Below are 13,155 nucleotides of genomic sequence, written 5' to 3'. Positions count from 1 at the left end.
GGAACTTTGAATCATTACATTAGCATGTATACTTTTTACATAAAACACAATAAGCTGTTTTAAAAGTGGACACTGCAATTTTCACAGTTCCTGGGGGAGGTAAAGTATTGTTAGGTTTCACAGGTAAGTAAGTCACTTACAGGTTTCAGTTTTTGGTCCAAGGTAGCCCACCGTTGGGGGTTCAGAGCAACCCCAAAGTTACCACACCAGCAGCTCAGGGCCGGTCAGGTGCAGAGGTCAAAGAGGTGCCCAAAACACATAGACTTCAATGGAGAGAAGGGGGTGCCCCGGTTCCGGTCTGCCAGCAGGTAAGTACGCGCGTCTTCGGAGGGCAGACCAGGGGGGTTTTGTAGGGCACCGGGGGGGACACAAGTCAGCACAAAAAGTACACCCTCAGCAGCGCGGGGGCGGCCGGGTGCAGTGTGCAAACACGCGTCGGATTTTCAATGGTTTTCAATGAGAGACCAAGGGATCTCTTCAGCGGTGCAGGCAGGCAAGGGGGGGGCTCCTCGGGGTAGCCACCACCTGGGCACGGGAGAGGGCCTCCTGGGGTCACTCCTGCACAGGAGTTCCGTTCCTTTAGGTGCTGGGGGCTGCGGGTGCAGGGTCTTTTCCAGCCGTTGGGAAATTGAGTTCAGGCAGTCGTGGTCAGGGGGAGCCTCGGGATTCCCTCTGCAGGCGTCGCTGTGGTGGCTCAGGGGGGACAACTTTGGTTACTCACGGTCTCGGAGTCGCCGGAGGGTCCTCCCTGAGGTGTTGGTTCTCCACCAGTCGAGTCGGGGTCGCCGGGTGCAGGGTTGCAAGTCTCACGCTTCTTGCGGGGAGTTGCAGGGGTCTTTAAATCTGCTCCTTGAAACAAAGTTGCAGTTCTTTTGAAACAGTGCTGCTGTCCTCAGGAGTTTCTTGTCTTTCTTGAAGCAGGGCAGTCCTCAGAGGATTCAGAGGTCGCTGGTCCCTTGGAAAGCGTCGCTGGAGCAGGTTTCTTTGGAAGGCAGGAGACAGGCCGGTAGGACTGGGGCCAAAGCAGTTGGTGTCTTCTGTTCTTCCTCTGCAGGGGTTTTTCAGCTCAGCAGTCTTCTTCTTCTTGTAGTTTCAGGAATCCAAATTCTTAGGTTCAGGGAAGCCCTTAAATACTAAATTTAAGGGCGTGTTTAGGTCTGGGGGGTTAGTAGCCAATGGCTACTAGCCCTGAGGGTGGGTACACCCTCTTTGTGCCTCCTCCCAAGGGGAGGGGGTCACATCCCTAATCCTATTGGGGAATCCTCCATCTGCAAGATGGAGGATTTCTAAAAGTTAGAGTCACTTCAGCTCAGGACACCTTAGGGGCTGTCCTGACTGGCCAGTGACTCCTCCTGGTTATTCTCATTATTTCCTCCGGCCTTGCCACCAAAAGTGGGGGCCGTGGCCGGAGGGGGCGGGCAACTCCACTAGCTGGAGTGTCCTACGGTGCTGGAACAAAGGGGTGAGCCTTTGAGGCTCACCGCCAGGTGTTACAGCTCCTGACTGGGGGAGGTGTTAGCATCTCCACCCAGTGCAGGCTTTGTTACTGGCCTCAGAGTGACAAAGGCACTCTCCCCATGGGGCCAGCAACATGTCTCGGTTGTGGCAGGCTGCTGGAACCAGTCAGCCTACACAGATAGTCGGTTAAGGTTTCAGGGGGCACCTCTAAGGTGCCCTCTGGGGTGTATTTCACAATAAAATTTACACTGGCATCAGTGTGCATTTATTGTGCTGAGAAGTTTGATACCAAACTTCCCAGTTTTCAGTGTAGCCATTATGGTGCTGTGGAGTCCGTGTTTGACAGACTCCCCGACCATATACTCTTATGGCTACCCTGCACTTACAATGTCTAAGGTTTGGCTTAGACACTGTAGGGGCACAGTGCTCATGCACTGGTGCCCTCACCTATGGTATAGTGCACCCTGCCTTAGGGCTGTAAGGCCTACTAGAGGGGTGACTTATCTATACTGCATAGGCAGTGTGAGGTTGGCATGGCACCCTGAGGGGAGTGCCATGTCGACTTTCTCGTTTTGTTCTCACCAGCACACACAGGCTGGCAAGCAGTGTGTCTGTGCTGAGTTAGGGGTCCCCAGGGTGGCATAAGATATGCTGCAGCCCTTAGAGACCTTCCTGGCATCAGGGCCCTTGGTACCAGGGGTACCAGTTACAAGGGACTTACCTGGATGCCAGGGTGTGCCAATTGTGGAATCAAAAGTACAGGTTAGGGAAAGAACACTGGTGCTGGGGCCTGGTTAGCAGGCCTCAGCACACTTTCAATTCAAAACATAGCATCAGCAAAGGCAAAAAGTCAGGGGGTAACCATGCCAAGGAGGCATTTCCTTACACCCATAAACTGGAACTATATGCAACAAGAGACAGGCATTCACTTTTGCATAAGGTAAGCTTATCCTTCACAGGATAATGGCCACGTTTTTGCCCAAATCTAAAAATTGCCTCCACCGATCTCTAAAACTGCTGCGATCTTACAAAATGAGGTCAGGTACGTGAAGAACTGAAAGGGATGCAACAATAGAAAACCTGTCCTACTGCAGAGCCCTCTATTAGATGTGGGTAAGGTTTAATGTTATTTGGACCACAAACTATAGTGAAGGTCTTCGTAAGAATCACTTTAAGATTCAAATTGCTCATAAATGGAGTCAAATTGTTCAAAAGGTCCTGGAGGCCATTGACAGTTTTTGCAATCAGAACTGTGTCATCCACATACAGCAGCCCAGGAACTAGGCTTCTATCCACAAGTGGAAGATCCTTTCCTTGTTTAACTAAGTATTTTGCCAACCCATTAACATAAAAAGGGGGGCTAAAATACAACCTTGGTGAGCCCCTTTGACTGATTTACCCAGTTAGCCCAGAACTAACCTTCAGAGTGGTATCTATATGCATATCTTTAAGCAACCCAATCAATGAGCCGGCTACCCCATTTCCCATATTATGGACCAGGGTTTAGAGTGATTGACTGTGTCAAAAGTGCTAATCAGGTCCTTAAATGCCAGATGGATGGTGTGCCCTTGTCTTTGGTATACTTGAAGGTTAATAGATACAGACTTAGGGAATGCTTTGTTATCTTTAAACCTTGGCAGAAAACATATTATATATCATTCAAAATAGCATTCTAATCAGTCCAAGATTAATGTCTGGCCAAGAGGACCCTACCTAAGATCTTAATAATAGAGTCCAAAATAGAAATTGGGCAAGAACAGGCAGGGTACTTTCCACCACCTTTCTTAAATATGGTTACAACAATGATGTCTAGCCATTCAGAAGGAAATGGGCACTTGGAAGTAAACCTTAGTATATTTGTCAACAGGGAACCCTGTAAATCTGAATTGTCTGTAGAAACATCTGCCAGTACTCTATCTGGTCCTAGGGCCTTTTCGCTGGAGCTCGTTTATGGCTAGGACTACCTCTGCCACTTCAAATACCAGAGCAAAAGGCCTACAATCACTTTCATGTGCCTTGACAACCTCCACAAATCTTTCAGTATCATCCTGTTTAGGAGAATATAACTGGCTGATGTGACTTACCAATACTTCAGAGGGGATCAAGGTTTCTACCTTTGGAACTGCAACCTCAGAAAAATAAGGTTGGTTGATAAACCACCAAAATGCTCTACTATCTTATAATTCCCCTGCTCTAATAATTGATTTCTAATGTCACACATTCTATGGGTTTCAGCCTTCTTATAAAGCCTCCTACATTCACTAATTTATTCTTGAATCCGGGGTTTCTTCTTAAGAGCTTCTAATATTTTTCTTTGACCTACTGAACAGGCTTAAATATAACATCTGTGTGGCTTTATGGTCTTGTAAACATTGTTAGTGGTCAGCAACATGGTTTAGTGCTTCACAAAGAACAGTATAGGCATTATTTATCTCAGTGGGATCTACATTATAATCTAAACAGATTCTGCATGGCTCCCCGCTAATTTGCATACAATCTTGAAGTAAATTGTTGGAATCCAAGTTGCTCCATTTCAACAAAACACCTCTTTAAGGGAGTAGTATATTTCTGCCTGAGCAGAGTTGTTGTGCATTTCTATATAAATTATTTCAACTTATCAAAAATACAGTTATGGGTTATGGTCACTACAGCAATTTGCTTCAATGTAAAAATTATACATCCAGGAAGAAAGCTCCTGTGAAGATACAATATATTCAATTGTACTAACATAACCCCCACCAGTAAATAACAGTTTAATTTGGTCCACTGATGAGCATATTTCAGCAGCAAAAACAAAGTTATATTTCATCAGTAATCGATTAAGAGCCTCACCATAAAATGCATAAGATCATTACCTTCTGAATGAGCCACATTGTCATTTCTAGACACATAGATACATCAAAATCATCAAACCAAATAATGTTAACTGTAGAACTTCTTTAGGAAGCAAACTTATCTAATTCAAATTCTACCTAGTTTATTATAGTAGGGTTGCTACTTGGGTTAAATTGATAATAATACAAATCAATCTTTAGAATGCTTTTCAAATCAGCAACTTGAGCAAACAGCAATTAAAAATAAGGAGAAGAAGCAACCATTTTCATAGTACTAATAATATCGGAGGTAGTATGGAGGAGAACATAAAACACTCCCTTAGTTCTTCCATGTTATAATCTTTCAAAGGGTCTACAAATAGAAAAAAGGTTTCTTAGCAGCATAATATATCGTGAGATATACAAAGTTTATTCCAATTTGGGTTCTGTAATTTGATGATGAGAACCACAACATTCCAAACGACTATTTGAGTACGCTTGTTGGTGAAGCAAGAACAAGTTAATTTGTGCATCTGGTATACTTGAGTTGACCCAGAAAGTAGGTCTGACTCTGATGAAATGTGACCCATTTCTGCAGTGAGTGGACTTGATATTGCTACACAGGACAGTCACTAGTAGTAGCCACACAGCTGAGGTTCCATTTGTATTGAGAGGTCGGTGGAGACACAGAATAATAGAACATTTTTATTAGCAATGGCGTTTCTCTGCATTTGTAGCTTCCGAATATAAGCCATGGTACAGGAAATAAGACATTTTTCAAAATGCCCTCGGAATCACATGATAGAATGGGTAACCTCAAATTCAGAGATGTAAAAATAACTCAGTTTCTAGTGTACATATTTCAGAAATACATAGATTTGATTCATAACTAATTTTCCTTCAGCATATATTACCATATACATTTATGTATTGTGTATATACAGTAAAAAATCATTATACACTGCACATCAGCTTTTAGTCCTGGATATCACATGTTTTTGGAGAACGTACAAATCCTGTATATTCCTACAATCAGAATGGACTATGTGAAGTAATTGAATATTGATTTTCTAAATTTGCATGAATTGCATTAATTTAAAGATGAAAATGTCACAAATAACTACTTTTACCACTCATTTTTGGTATCTTTTAATTCTATGATTAGTTTCCTTGGGGGCAAACCTAAAGGGATCTATCCTACCAATCCCTTGCTGAATTTGGAAGAGTGTCTACTTTTTAGAAATGTGCAAGTTTCCTGGAACATCCATGGGGTTGAGACCTGTTTGTAGCAAAAACTGAAAGTAGGTTGAAACCACAAAATTAGGAATACTAGACTTTGGTGGTCATTACAACCCTGGCGGATGGTGTTAAAGCCGCGGTAATACCGAAAACAGGCCGGCGGACAAAAAAAGGAAATTACCACGCTGGCGGAAACCGCCAACTAAGACAGCCACTTTAACACATCGCCCGCCACGGCGGTACAGACAAACAGCGCGGCGGTCAACGCCAACAGACAGGCAGAAGACAATGTACCACCCACACTATCACAACACACCAATCCGCCACCTTTTACGGGGCGGATTCGCCGTGGATAAAAACACGGCGGAAACAGCTTGTGCTATGGGAAAACGCTCACCTCAACACATCCCACGAGGAACGAGGACACCATGGAGCCGGAACTACAAATACTCCCTGCCCTTGCATTCCTGCTCATCTACGACCAACAGCGACGTAGGCGCAGAACATACCGGTGAGTACAGCACCTACGACACGGGGGAGGGGGGAGGCAAAAGTTATGGGGACACCCACCAAACACCCCCACCCCCAACCTCGCATATCACAACATACACACCAATGCAGTCAAAAATATCACAGTAACAACCCACAATCCCCCCGGAAGAATGCAAAGACAAAGAGAATAGCGGTCAAACTTTGTATTGTGCCAATATACTACTCATTAAAAAATATACGGATATATATATCATGAAATCTGTCAAAAATAAATGTACAATACAAGAAGTAGTGCAGATATGTACAAAACAATGTCCGTGCACCAACAGCCCAAAAATGCATGGGCGACGCCCACAATAGATACCTGACCAAAATCAGAGAGAACACTGCCGGGGCATCAGATAGAAACAATACAGGCACCTCAGGGGGAAGGGAAGGGGGGGCACCTCAGCCAGATGAATGCGAAGCCAGATCCACGACGGGGCTCCATGCCCATTGATGTATCCTGGGGAGTGCAAAGCCACAGTCTCTCAAGTCACTTCAGTGGGTGGGTTACCCACTGTGCCATCCTGGGGAGTGCAAAGCCACAGTCTCTCAAGTCTCTACGGTGGGTGGCTTGCCCGCTGTTACATCCTGGGGAGTGCAAAGCCACAGTCTCTCAACTCTCTAAAGTGGGTGGGTTGCCCTCTGTGCCATCCTGGGGAGTGCAAAGACACATCTTCGCAGGTAGATGCAGTTCTCTACTGGTACTGGGTGGGACTGGTGCCCAGATTGGATGAGTCTCCCCGTGAAAGTACATGTCCTGTCACAGTCCCAGCTGCACATGGGAGAAGGATGCCTGATGTGCCGGACTATTCATACCCACACGGTCTTTGCCCTGTTCAGCGGTGCTTTGCCATGGCAGTCTTTGCCCTGTTCAGCGGTCTTCACCATGGCGGTCTTTGCCTTGTTCAGCGGTCTTCACCATGGCAGTCTTTGCCCTGTTCAGCGGTCTTCACCATAGCGGTCTTGGCCTTGTTCAGCGGTGCTTTGCCATGGCTGGCTATGGACTGTTCAGCGGTGCTTAGCCATGGCGGTCTTTGCCCTGTTCAGCGGTCTTCACCAAGGCTGTCTTGGTTTTGTTCAGCGGTGCTTTGCCATGGCTGGCTATGGACTGTTCAGCAGTGCTTAGCCATTGCGGTCTTTGCCCTGTTCAGCGGTCTTCACCATAGCGGTCTTGGCCTTGTTCAGCGGTGCTTTGCCATGGCTGCCTATGGACTGTTCAGCGGTCCTTAGCCATGGCGGTCTTTGCCCTGTTCAGCGGTCTTCACCATAGCGGTCTTGGCCTTGTTCAGCGGTGCTTTGCCATGGCTGGCTATGGACTGTTCAGCAGTGCTTAGCCATGGTGGTCTTTGCCCTGTTCAGCGGTCTTCACCATGGCGGTCTTGGCCTTGTTCAGCGGTGCTTTGCCATGGCTGGCTATGGACTGTTCAGCGGTGCTTAGCCATGGCGGTCTTTGCCCTGTTCAGCGGTCTTGGCCTTGTTCAGCGGTGCTTTGCCATGGCTGGCTATGGACTGTTCAGCGGTGCTTAGCCATGGCGGTCTTTGCCCTGTTCAGCGGTTTTCACCATGGCAGTCTTGGCCTTGTTCAGCGGTGCTTAGCCATGGCGGTCTTTGCCCTGTTCAGCGGTCTTCACCATGGCGGTCTTTGCCCTGTTCAGCGGTGCTTTGCCATGGCGGTTCTGGTACGGATGTTGGTGTGTGGCATGCCGAACTCCACACTGGACATTGGTATGTGGCATGACGAACTCCACACTGGACGTTGGTGTGTGGCATGACGAACTGCACATTGGACGTTGGTGTGTGGCATGACGTTCCATCATTGCCCAGCGGGGCTGTGGGATTCTGGACCCCCATGGGCTGTGACTCCGGCGGTGTGGTGGTCTCCTGACCAGTAACGATACTTGGGCCCTCCTGGGCTATGACTCTGGCGGTGGTCTCCTGACCAGCTACAATACTTGAGCCCTCCTGGGCTGTGACTCTGGCGGTGGTCTCCTGACCAGTTACGATACTTGAGCCCTCCTGGGCTATGACTCTGGCGGTGGTCTCCTGACCAGTTACGATTCTTGAGCCCTCCTGGGCTCTGACTCCGGCGGTGGCTGTGGTCTCCTGACCAGTAACGATACTTGGGCCCTCCTGGGCTATGACTCTGGCGGTGGTCTCCTGACCAGTTACGATACTTGAGCCCTCCTGGGCTGTGACTCTGGCGGTGGTCTCCTGACCAGTTACGATACTTGAGCCCTCCTGGGCTATGACTCTGGCGGTGGTCTCTGGACCAGTAACGATACTTGGGCCCTCCTGGGCTATGACTCTGGCGGTGGCGGTGGTCTCTGGACCAGTGACGATACTTGAGCCCTCCTGGGCTATGACTCTGGCAGTGGTCTCCTGACCAGTTACGATACTTGAGCCCTCCTGGGCTGTGACTCTGGCGGTGGTCTCCTGACCATTTACGATACTTGAGCCCTCCTGGGCTATGACTCTGGCGGTGGTCTCTGGACCAGTAGCGATACTTGGGCCCTCCTGGGCTATGACTCTGGCAGTGGTCTCTGGACCAGTGACGATACTTGAGCCCTCCTGGGCTATGACTCTGGCTGTGGTCTCCTGACCAGTGACGATACTTGAGCCCTCCTGGGCTATGACTCTGGCAGTGGTCTCTGGACCAGTGACGATACTTGAGCCCTCCTGGACTATGACTCTGGTGGTGGCGGTGGTCTCCTGACCAGTTACGATACTTGAGCCCTCCTGGGCTATGACTCTGGCGGTGGTCTCATGACCAGTAACGACGGTGCTGGCGGTTGTGTCTGGACCGCCAGAAATGATGGCGCACTTCTCCGCCGTGACACTCACGACAGGTTGGGGAGACTTCCTCGGGACCTTCCCCACCTTCTTTTGAGTTACAGATGACTCACCAGTCGCCATGGATCCCATTTCACTGTTTGTCCCACCAGGAGTCTTGACACGGTCCCGTCGTCCACTCTCCAATTTCGGAGCCTTTACATGGGGTGGGCTGACAGTGCCTTGGCTCCAGGTCCTACTGTCTGCCCTGGTGGACGGGGCACTCCAAAAACCTGGTACACGCACCACTGGTACTGGTGGCTTTTTGGCTGAGGCGCTACAACAGGACTGATGAATTGGAGGGGGGGTGGGGGCAAAAAGGTCAATTTGACATAGGGACAGTTTCTGACGTACACTGGGATGGGTAGCTGGAGGGGCTCTGGGAGTGGATGAAGAGGAGGTGGTTGTAGGAGGTGTCACTTTAGCTGTTTTGGGTGCAGGTGCAGGTACTGGAGGCTGTCGTGAGGTGGATGGATGTTGGGTGAGTGATTGCCGGCGTTTGTGTACTTTGGGAAGGGCCGTCACAGACACACTGGGAGAGGACACAGGGGACGTGTATATGGCAGTGAAGGTGGTGAGTGCAGGTGAGCGGCTTGTGGTGCTGGGTGTCCTGGTGCAAGTCCTAGTGCCTGTCGATGTGGTGCATGCAAGTGTGTGTGTAGACGACACTGGGAGGGAGGAGGGAGAAGAGGAGGAGGGGGACACAGTGGAGACAGTGGATGTTGCTGTGTCTGTATGGGTCTGATGCACGTGTGAGTGCCTGTGGTGTGTGTGGTGCCTATGTTTGCTTGAGCTACTTGTGTGTGTTGACTTGTGTGCATGCTGGTCTGTAGGTGTGCTTGGGATGGGCTGGGGTACAGGGGATTGGGTCTGGGTGGAGGAAGTTGGAGGGGGGAGGCTGGACACAGGGACAATGGCTGCTATCAGTGCTGAGGCCAGAGATTGCAGGGTTCGCTGAAGGACAGCCTGACCAGAATGAATGCCTTCCAGGAATGCATTACCGTGTTTCAACTCTCGTTCTACACCCTGGATGGCATTCACAATGGTAGACTGCCCAACAGTGAGTGACCTGAGGAGGTCAATGGCCGCCTCACTGAGGGCAGCTGGGGTGACGGGCAGGGCCTGAGGTGCCTGGGGCGATGGTGATGCCCACCCTCCTGGGTGAGCGGGCACGGGGCGAACGCTGAGGGGCTGCTGGCAGGGCGGTGCTGGTAGGGGAGGTGGTGGCTGTACCTGTAGAAGTGGGGCGCACAGATGGTGCCGCCACCACAGGGGAGCTCACATCGGCGGACGAGTTCGTGTCGCTGTTTGGTGATCCTGTGGCCGACGTGAAGCTCCCCTCGCCCTCCGTCCCACTGGTGAATTCAGAGTCTGTGGTGTGTCCCTCCATGGCCATGTGGGATGCAGCTCCCTCGTGCTCCGGTGCCACTGTACCTCCGCCTGTTGATGCTGATGTACAGAAGGACAGGGAGAGCAGAAAATGGGTGGAGACAAAAGAAAGAGAGTTTTAGTGCATGGCATACCGCTACCGTTGGCGGACAAGACAAACGCAGCAGGCCCCTGCATTACGCCGTGCTCTTGCCCTCTGCACATGCAATTTCTGGGATATGGCCTACATGGCAATGGTAGAAATCTGCCCACATGGATGGCAAAGGGGCAACTATACATCAATTTGCCTTTTTTTTTTGCTGGGGTAGATTGCCACATGGCCTACATAACGGAGGGGCCTTGACTACCTAACTCGCCCTGGCCTAGGGACACCCACAGCCCACCACCCCCACCCAGACAGCTCCACTGCACGCAAAGTCCATAGGATGAGGTTGTACTCACCCCTTTGTGTCTGCTGTGATGTCCCTAAGCGCCCATCCAACTCTGGGTAGGCCACCGCCAGGATCCGGAACATCAGGGGGGTCATGGTGCGACGGGCACCCCTCCCACGTTGGGAGGCCATCCCCAGCTGAGCCTCCGCCGTCTTCTTGCTGCAGCGGCAAATGTCCTCCCATCTCTTCCGGCAGTGGGTGCCCCGTCTCGGGTGGCCCCCCAGGGTCCGGACTTCCTTGGCGATGGCACGCCAAATGTCCCTCTTCTGGTGGGCGCTGACCTACATGACATGCACAAGGAAAGAGGAACAGTCCTTACCTACAGCACCGTCGTTGTAATTGGCCCCCTCCCAACTCTATCCCTGTGGCCCATTCATCCCCATGCATGACTGTTCTATGTACTCTGCCCCCTTCCCTCATCCACCCAGCCCTCTCCACCCAGGCCTAGCCCATACAACGTGCTCCCTGTGTACTAACCTGTTGGTCTGGAGGACCGTAGAGTAGCGCATACTGGGGGAGGACCCCATCCACAAGTTTCTCCAACTCCTGTGCAGTGAAGGCAGGGGCCCGTTCCCCAGACGCAGCAGCCATCGTCGCTTCCAGACCGAGGTCACAGCAGCACTAGCAGTGTAGGTCCTCTCCTGTCGAAGGTCAGGTATCTAGTGATTGAAGAGATAGAAAATGGTGTTGACGTCCGCGGCGGTGCGCATCATCACCGCCAGCGCACCTGTTCATTGGCTCCTGGGACCCATAGGGTCCAATGTTAACCAATGCATCATTGCGCCGCGCTCTACGACCGCCTACCGCGATGGTGTCCAACGCCAGCGCAGTTACCCCACAATTCCATTGTCCCAGTTTAGAGGTCAGGCAGCCGCCATTTCAGGGGCCCACATGGCTTCAATTACTACTGCGTCGCACATACCGAGGCCTACACTCAAAACCTTTCCTGGATGGGTTAATTGTCTGTTGTAGTCTTGTGTGTGACTGTGGGTACGTATCTGGAGGAATGTTGACAGTTTCTTCGCTGTTGTCCTTCTTAGGCACCGTCAGTTGGGACATATTGGAAGATGGCGGAATCCGCCGGTGTACCGACCACTGGTGGACCTGTTGACAATGGAAGAGCGACATGTCATCGTGACCTACCGGTTTGACCGTGCCACAATCCAGGAACTATGTACCCAGTTGGAGCTAGACATGATGTCACCAATCCGCCATCCGACTGGAATCCCCCCTGACGTGCAGGTGCTGTCAGTGCTCCATTTCCTTGCAAGTGGGTCTTTTCAGACAACAGTGGCCATGGCATCAGGGATGTCCCAGCCTACGTTTTCCAACGTGTTGTCCAGAGTGTTGTCTGCCCTGCTGAAACACGTAAGGAGATACATCATTTTCCCTGAGGTGGCGGATTTGCCTACAGTGAAAGGTGACTTCTATGCCCTTGGACATATCCCCAACGTCATAGGTGCCATTGATGGGACCCATGTAGCTCTGCTCCCCCCGCAGGAATGAACAGGTGTACAGGAACAGGAAGAGTTATCATTCCATGAATGTCCAGATGGTCTGTTTGGCAGACCAGTACATCTCGCAGGTAAGTACAATGTTCCCTGGCTCAGTGCATGACGCCTACATCCTGCGGAATAGCAGCATCCCTGATATGATGGGCGAACTCCAGAGGCACCGTGTATGGCTATTGGGGGACTCTGGTTACCCCAACCTGTCCTGGCTACTGACCCCAGTGAGGAATCCCAGGACCAGGGCAGAGGAACAGTACAATGAGGCCCATGGGCGGACTAGGAGGGTGATCGAGCGGACCTTCGGCCTACTGAAGGCCAGGTTCAGGTGCCTCCATATGACAGGTGGGTCCCTATTCTACTCACCGAAGAAGGTGTGCGACATCATCATCGCCTGCTCCATGCTCCATAACTTGGCATTGCGACGCCAGGTGCCTTTTCTGCAGGAGGATGATCCAGATGACGGTGTTGTTGCAGCGGTTGAGCCTGTGGAGCCTGTGGACAGTGATGAGGATGAAGCTGATGAAGATGAAAACGACAACAGGGAGTCAGTCATACAGCAATATTTTCAATGAGACACAGGTGAGTACAATTTCATGTTTCACATTATATTACATTTCACACGTCTACCTCTATCCTGTACCTACATTTCACTCCCTATTTGGTAACTGAGTTGTCCCCTTCCATTTCAGTTTCAGTAATGTGGTAACCTACGTGTCAACAGCTTGCACCCTTGAAAGGCTTGTGATGTGTGACATTGGTATGTTGACCTTCCAATGGGTAACCTTTTTTAACACTGTAATTGACAATGCAAAGTTCACAATCATTGACTGACTCCAATATTATTGAGGTTTCAAGGGTGTTTATTGAAGTGCATAAAAATGTAGGGGGGTTGTGAAATGGGGAGAGGCCATGGTGGAAGAATGTCCATGGCAGAGTCCAGTCTATTAG

This window comes from Pleurodeles waltl, chromosome 8 (assembly GCF_031143425.1).
Source record: "Pleurodeles waltl isolate 20211129_DDA chromosome 8, aPleWal1.hap1.20221129, whole genome shotgun sequence".
Taxonomy (NCBI): Eukaryota; Metazoa; Chordata; class Amphibia; order Caudata; family Salamandridae; genus Pleurodeles; species Pleurodeles waltl.
Note: the sequence above shows the minus strand (reverse complement) of the source record.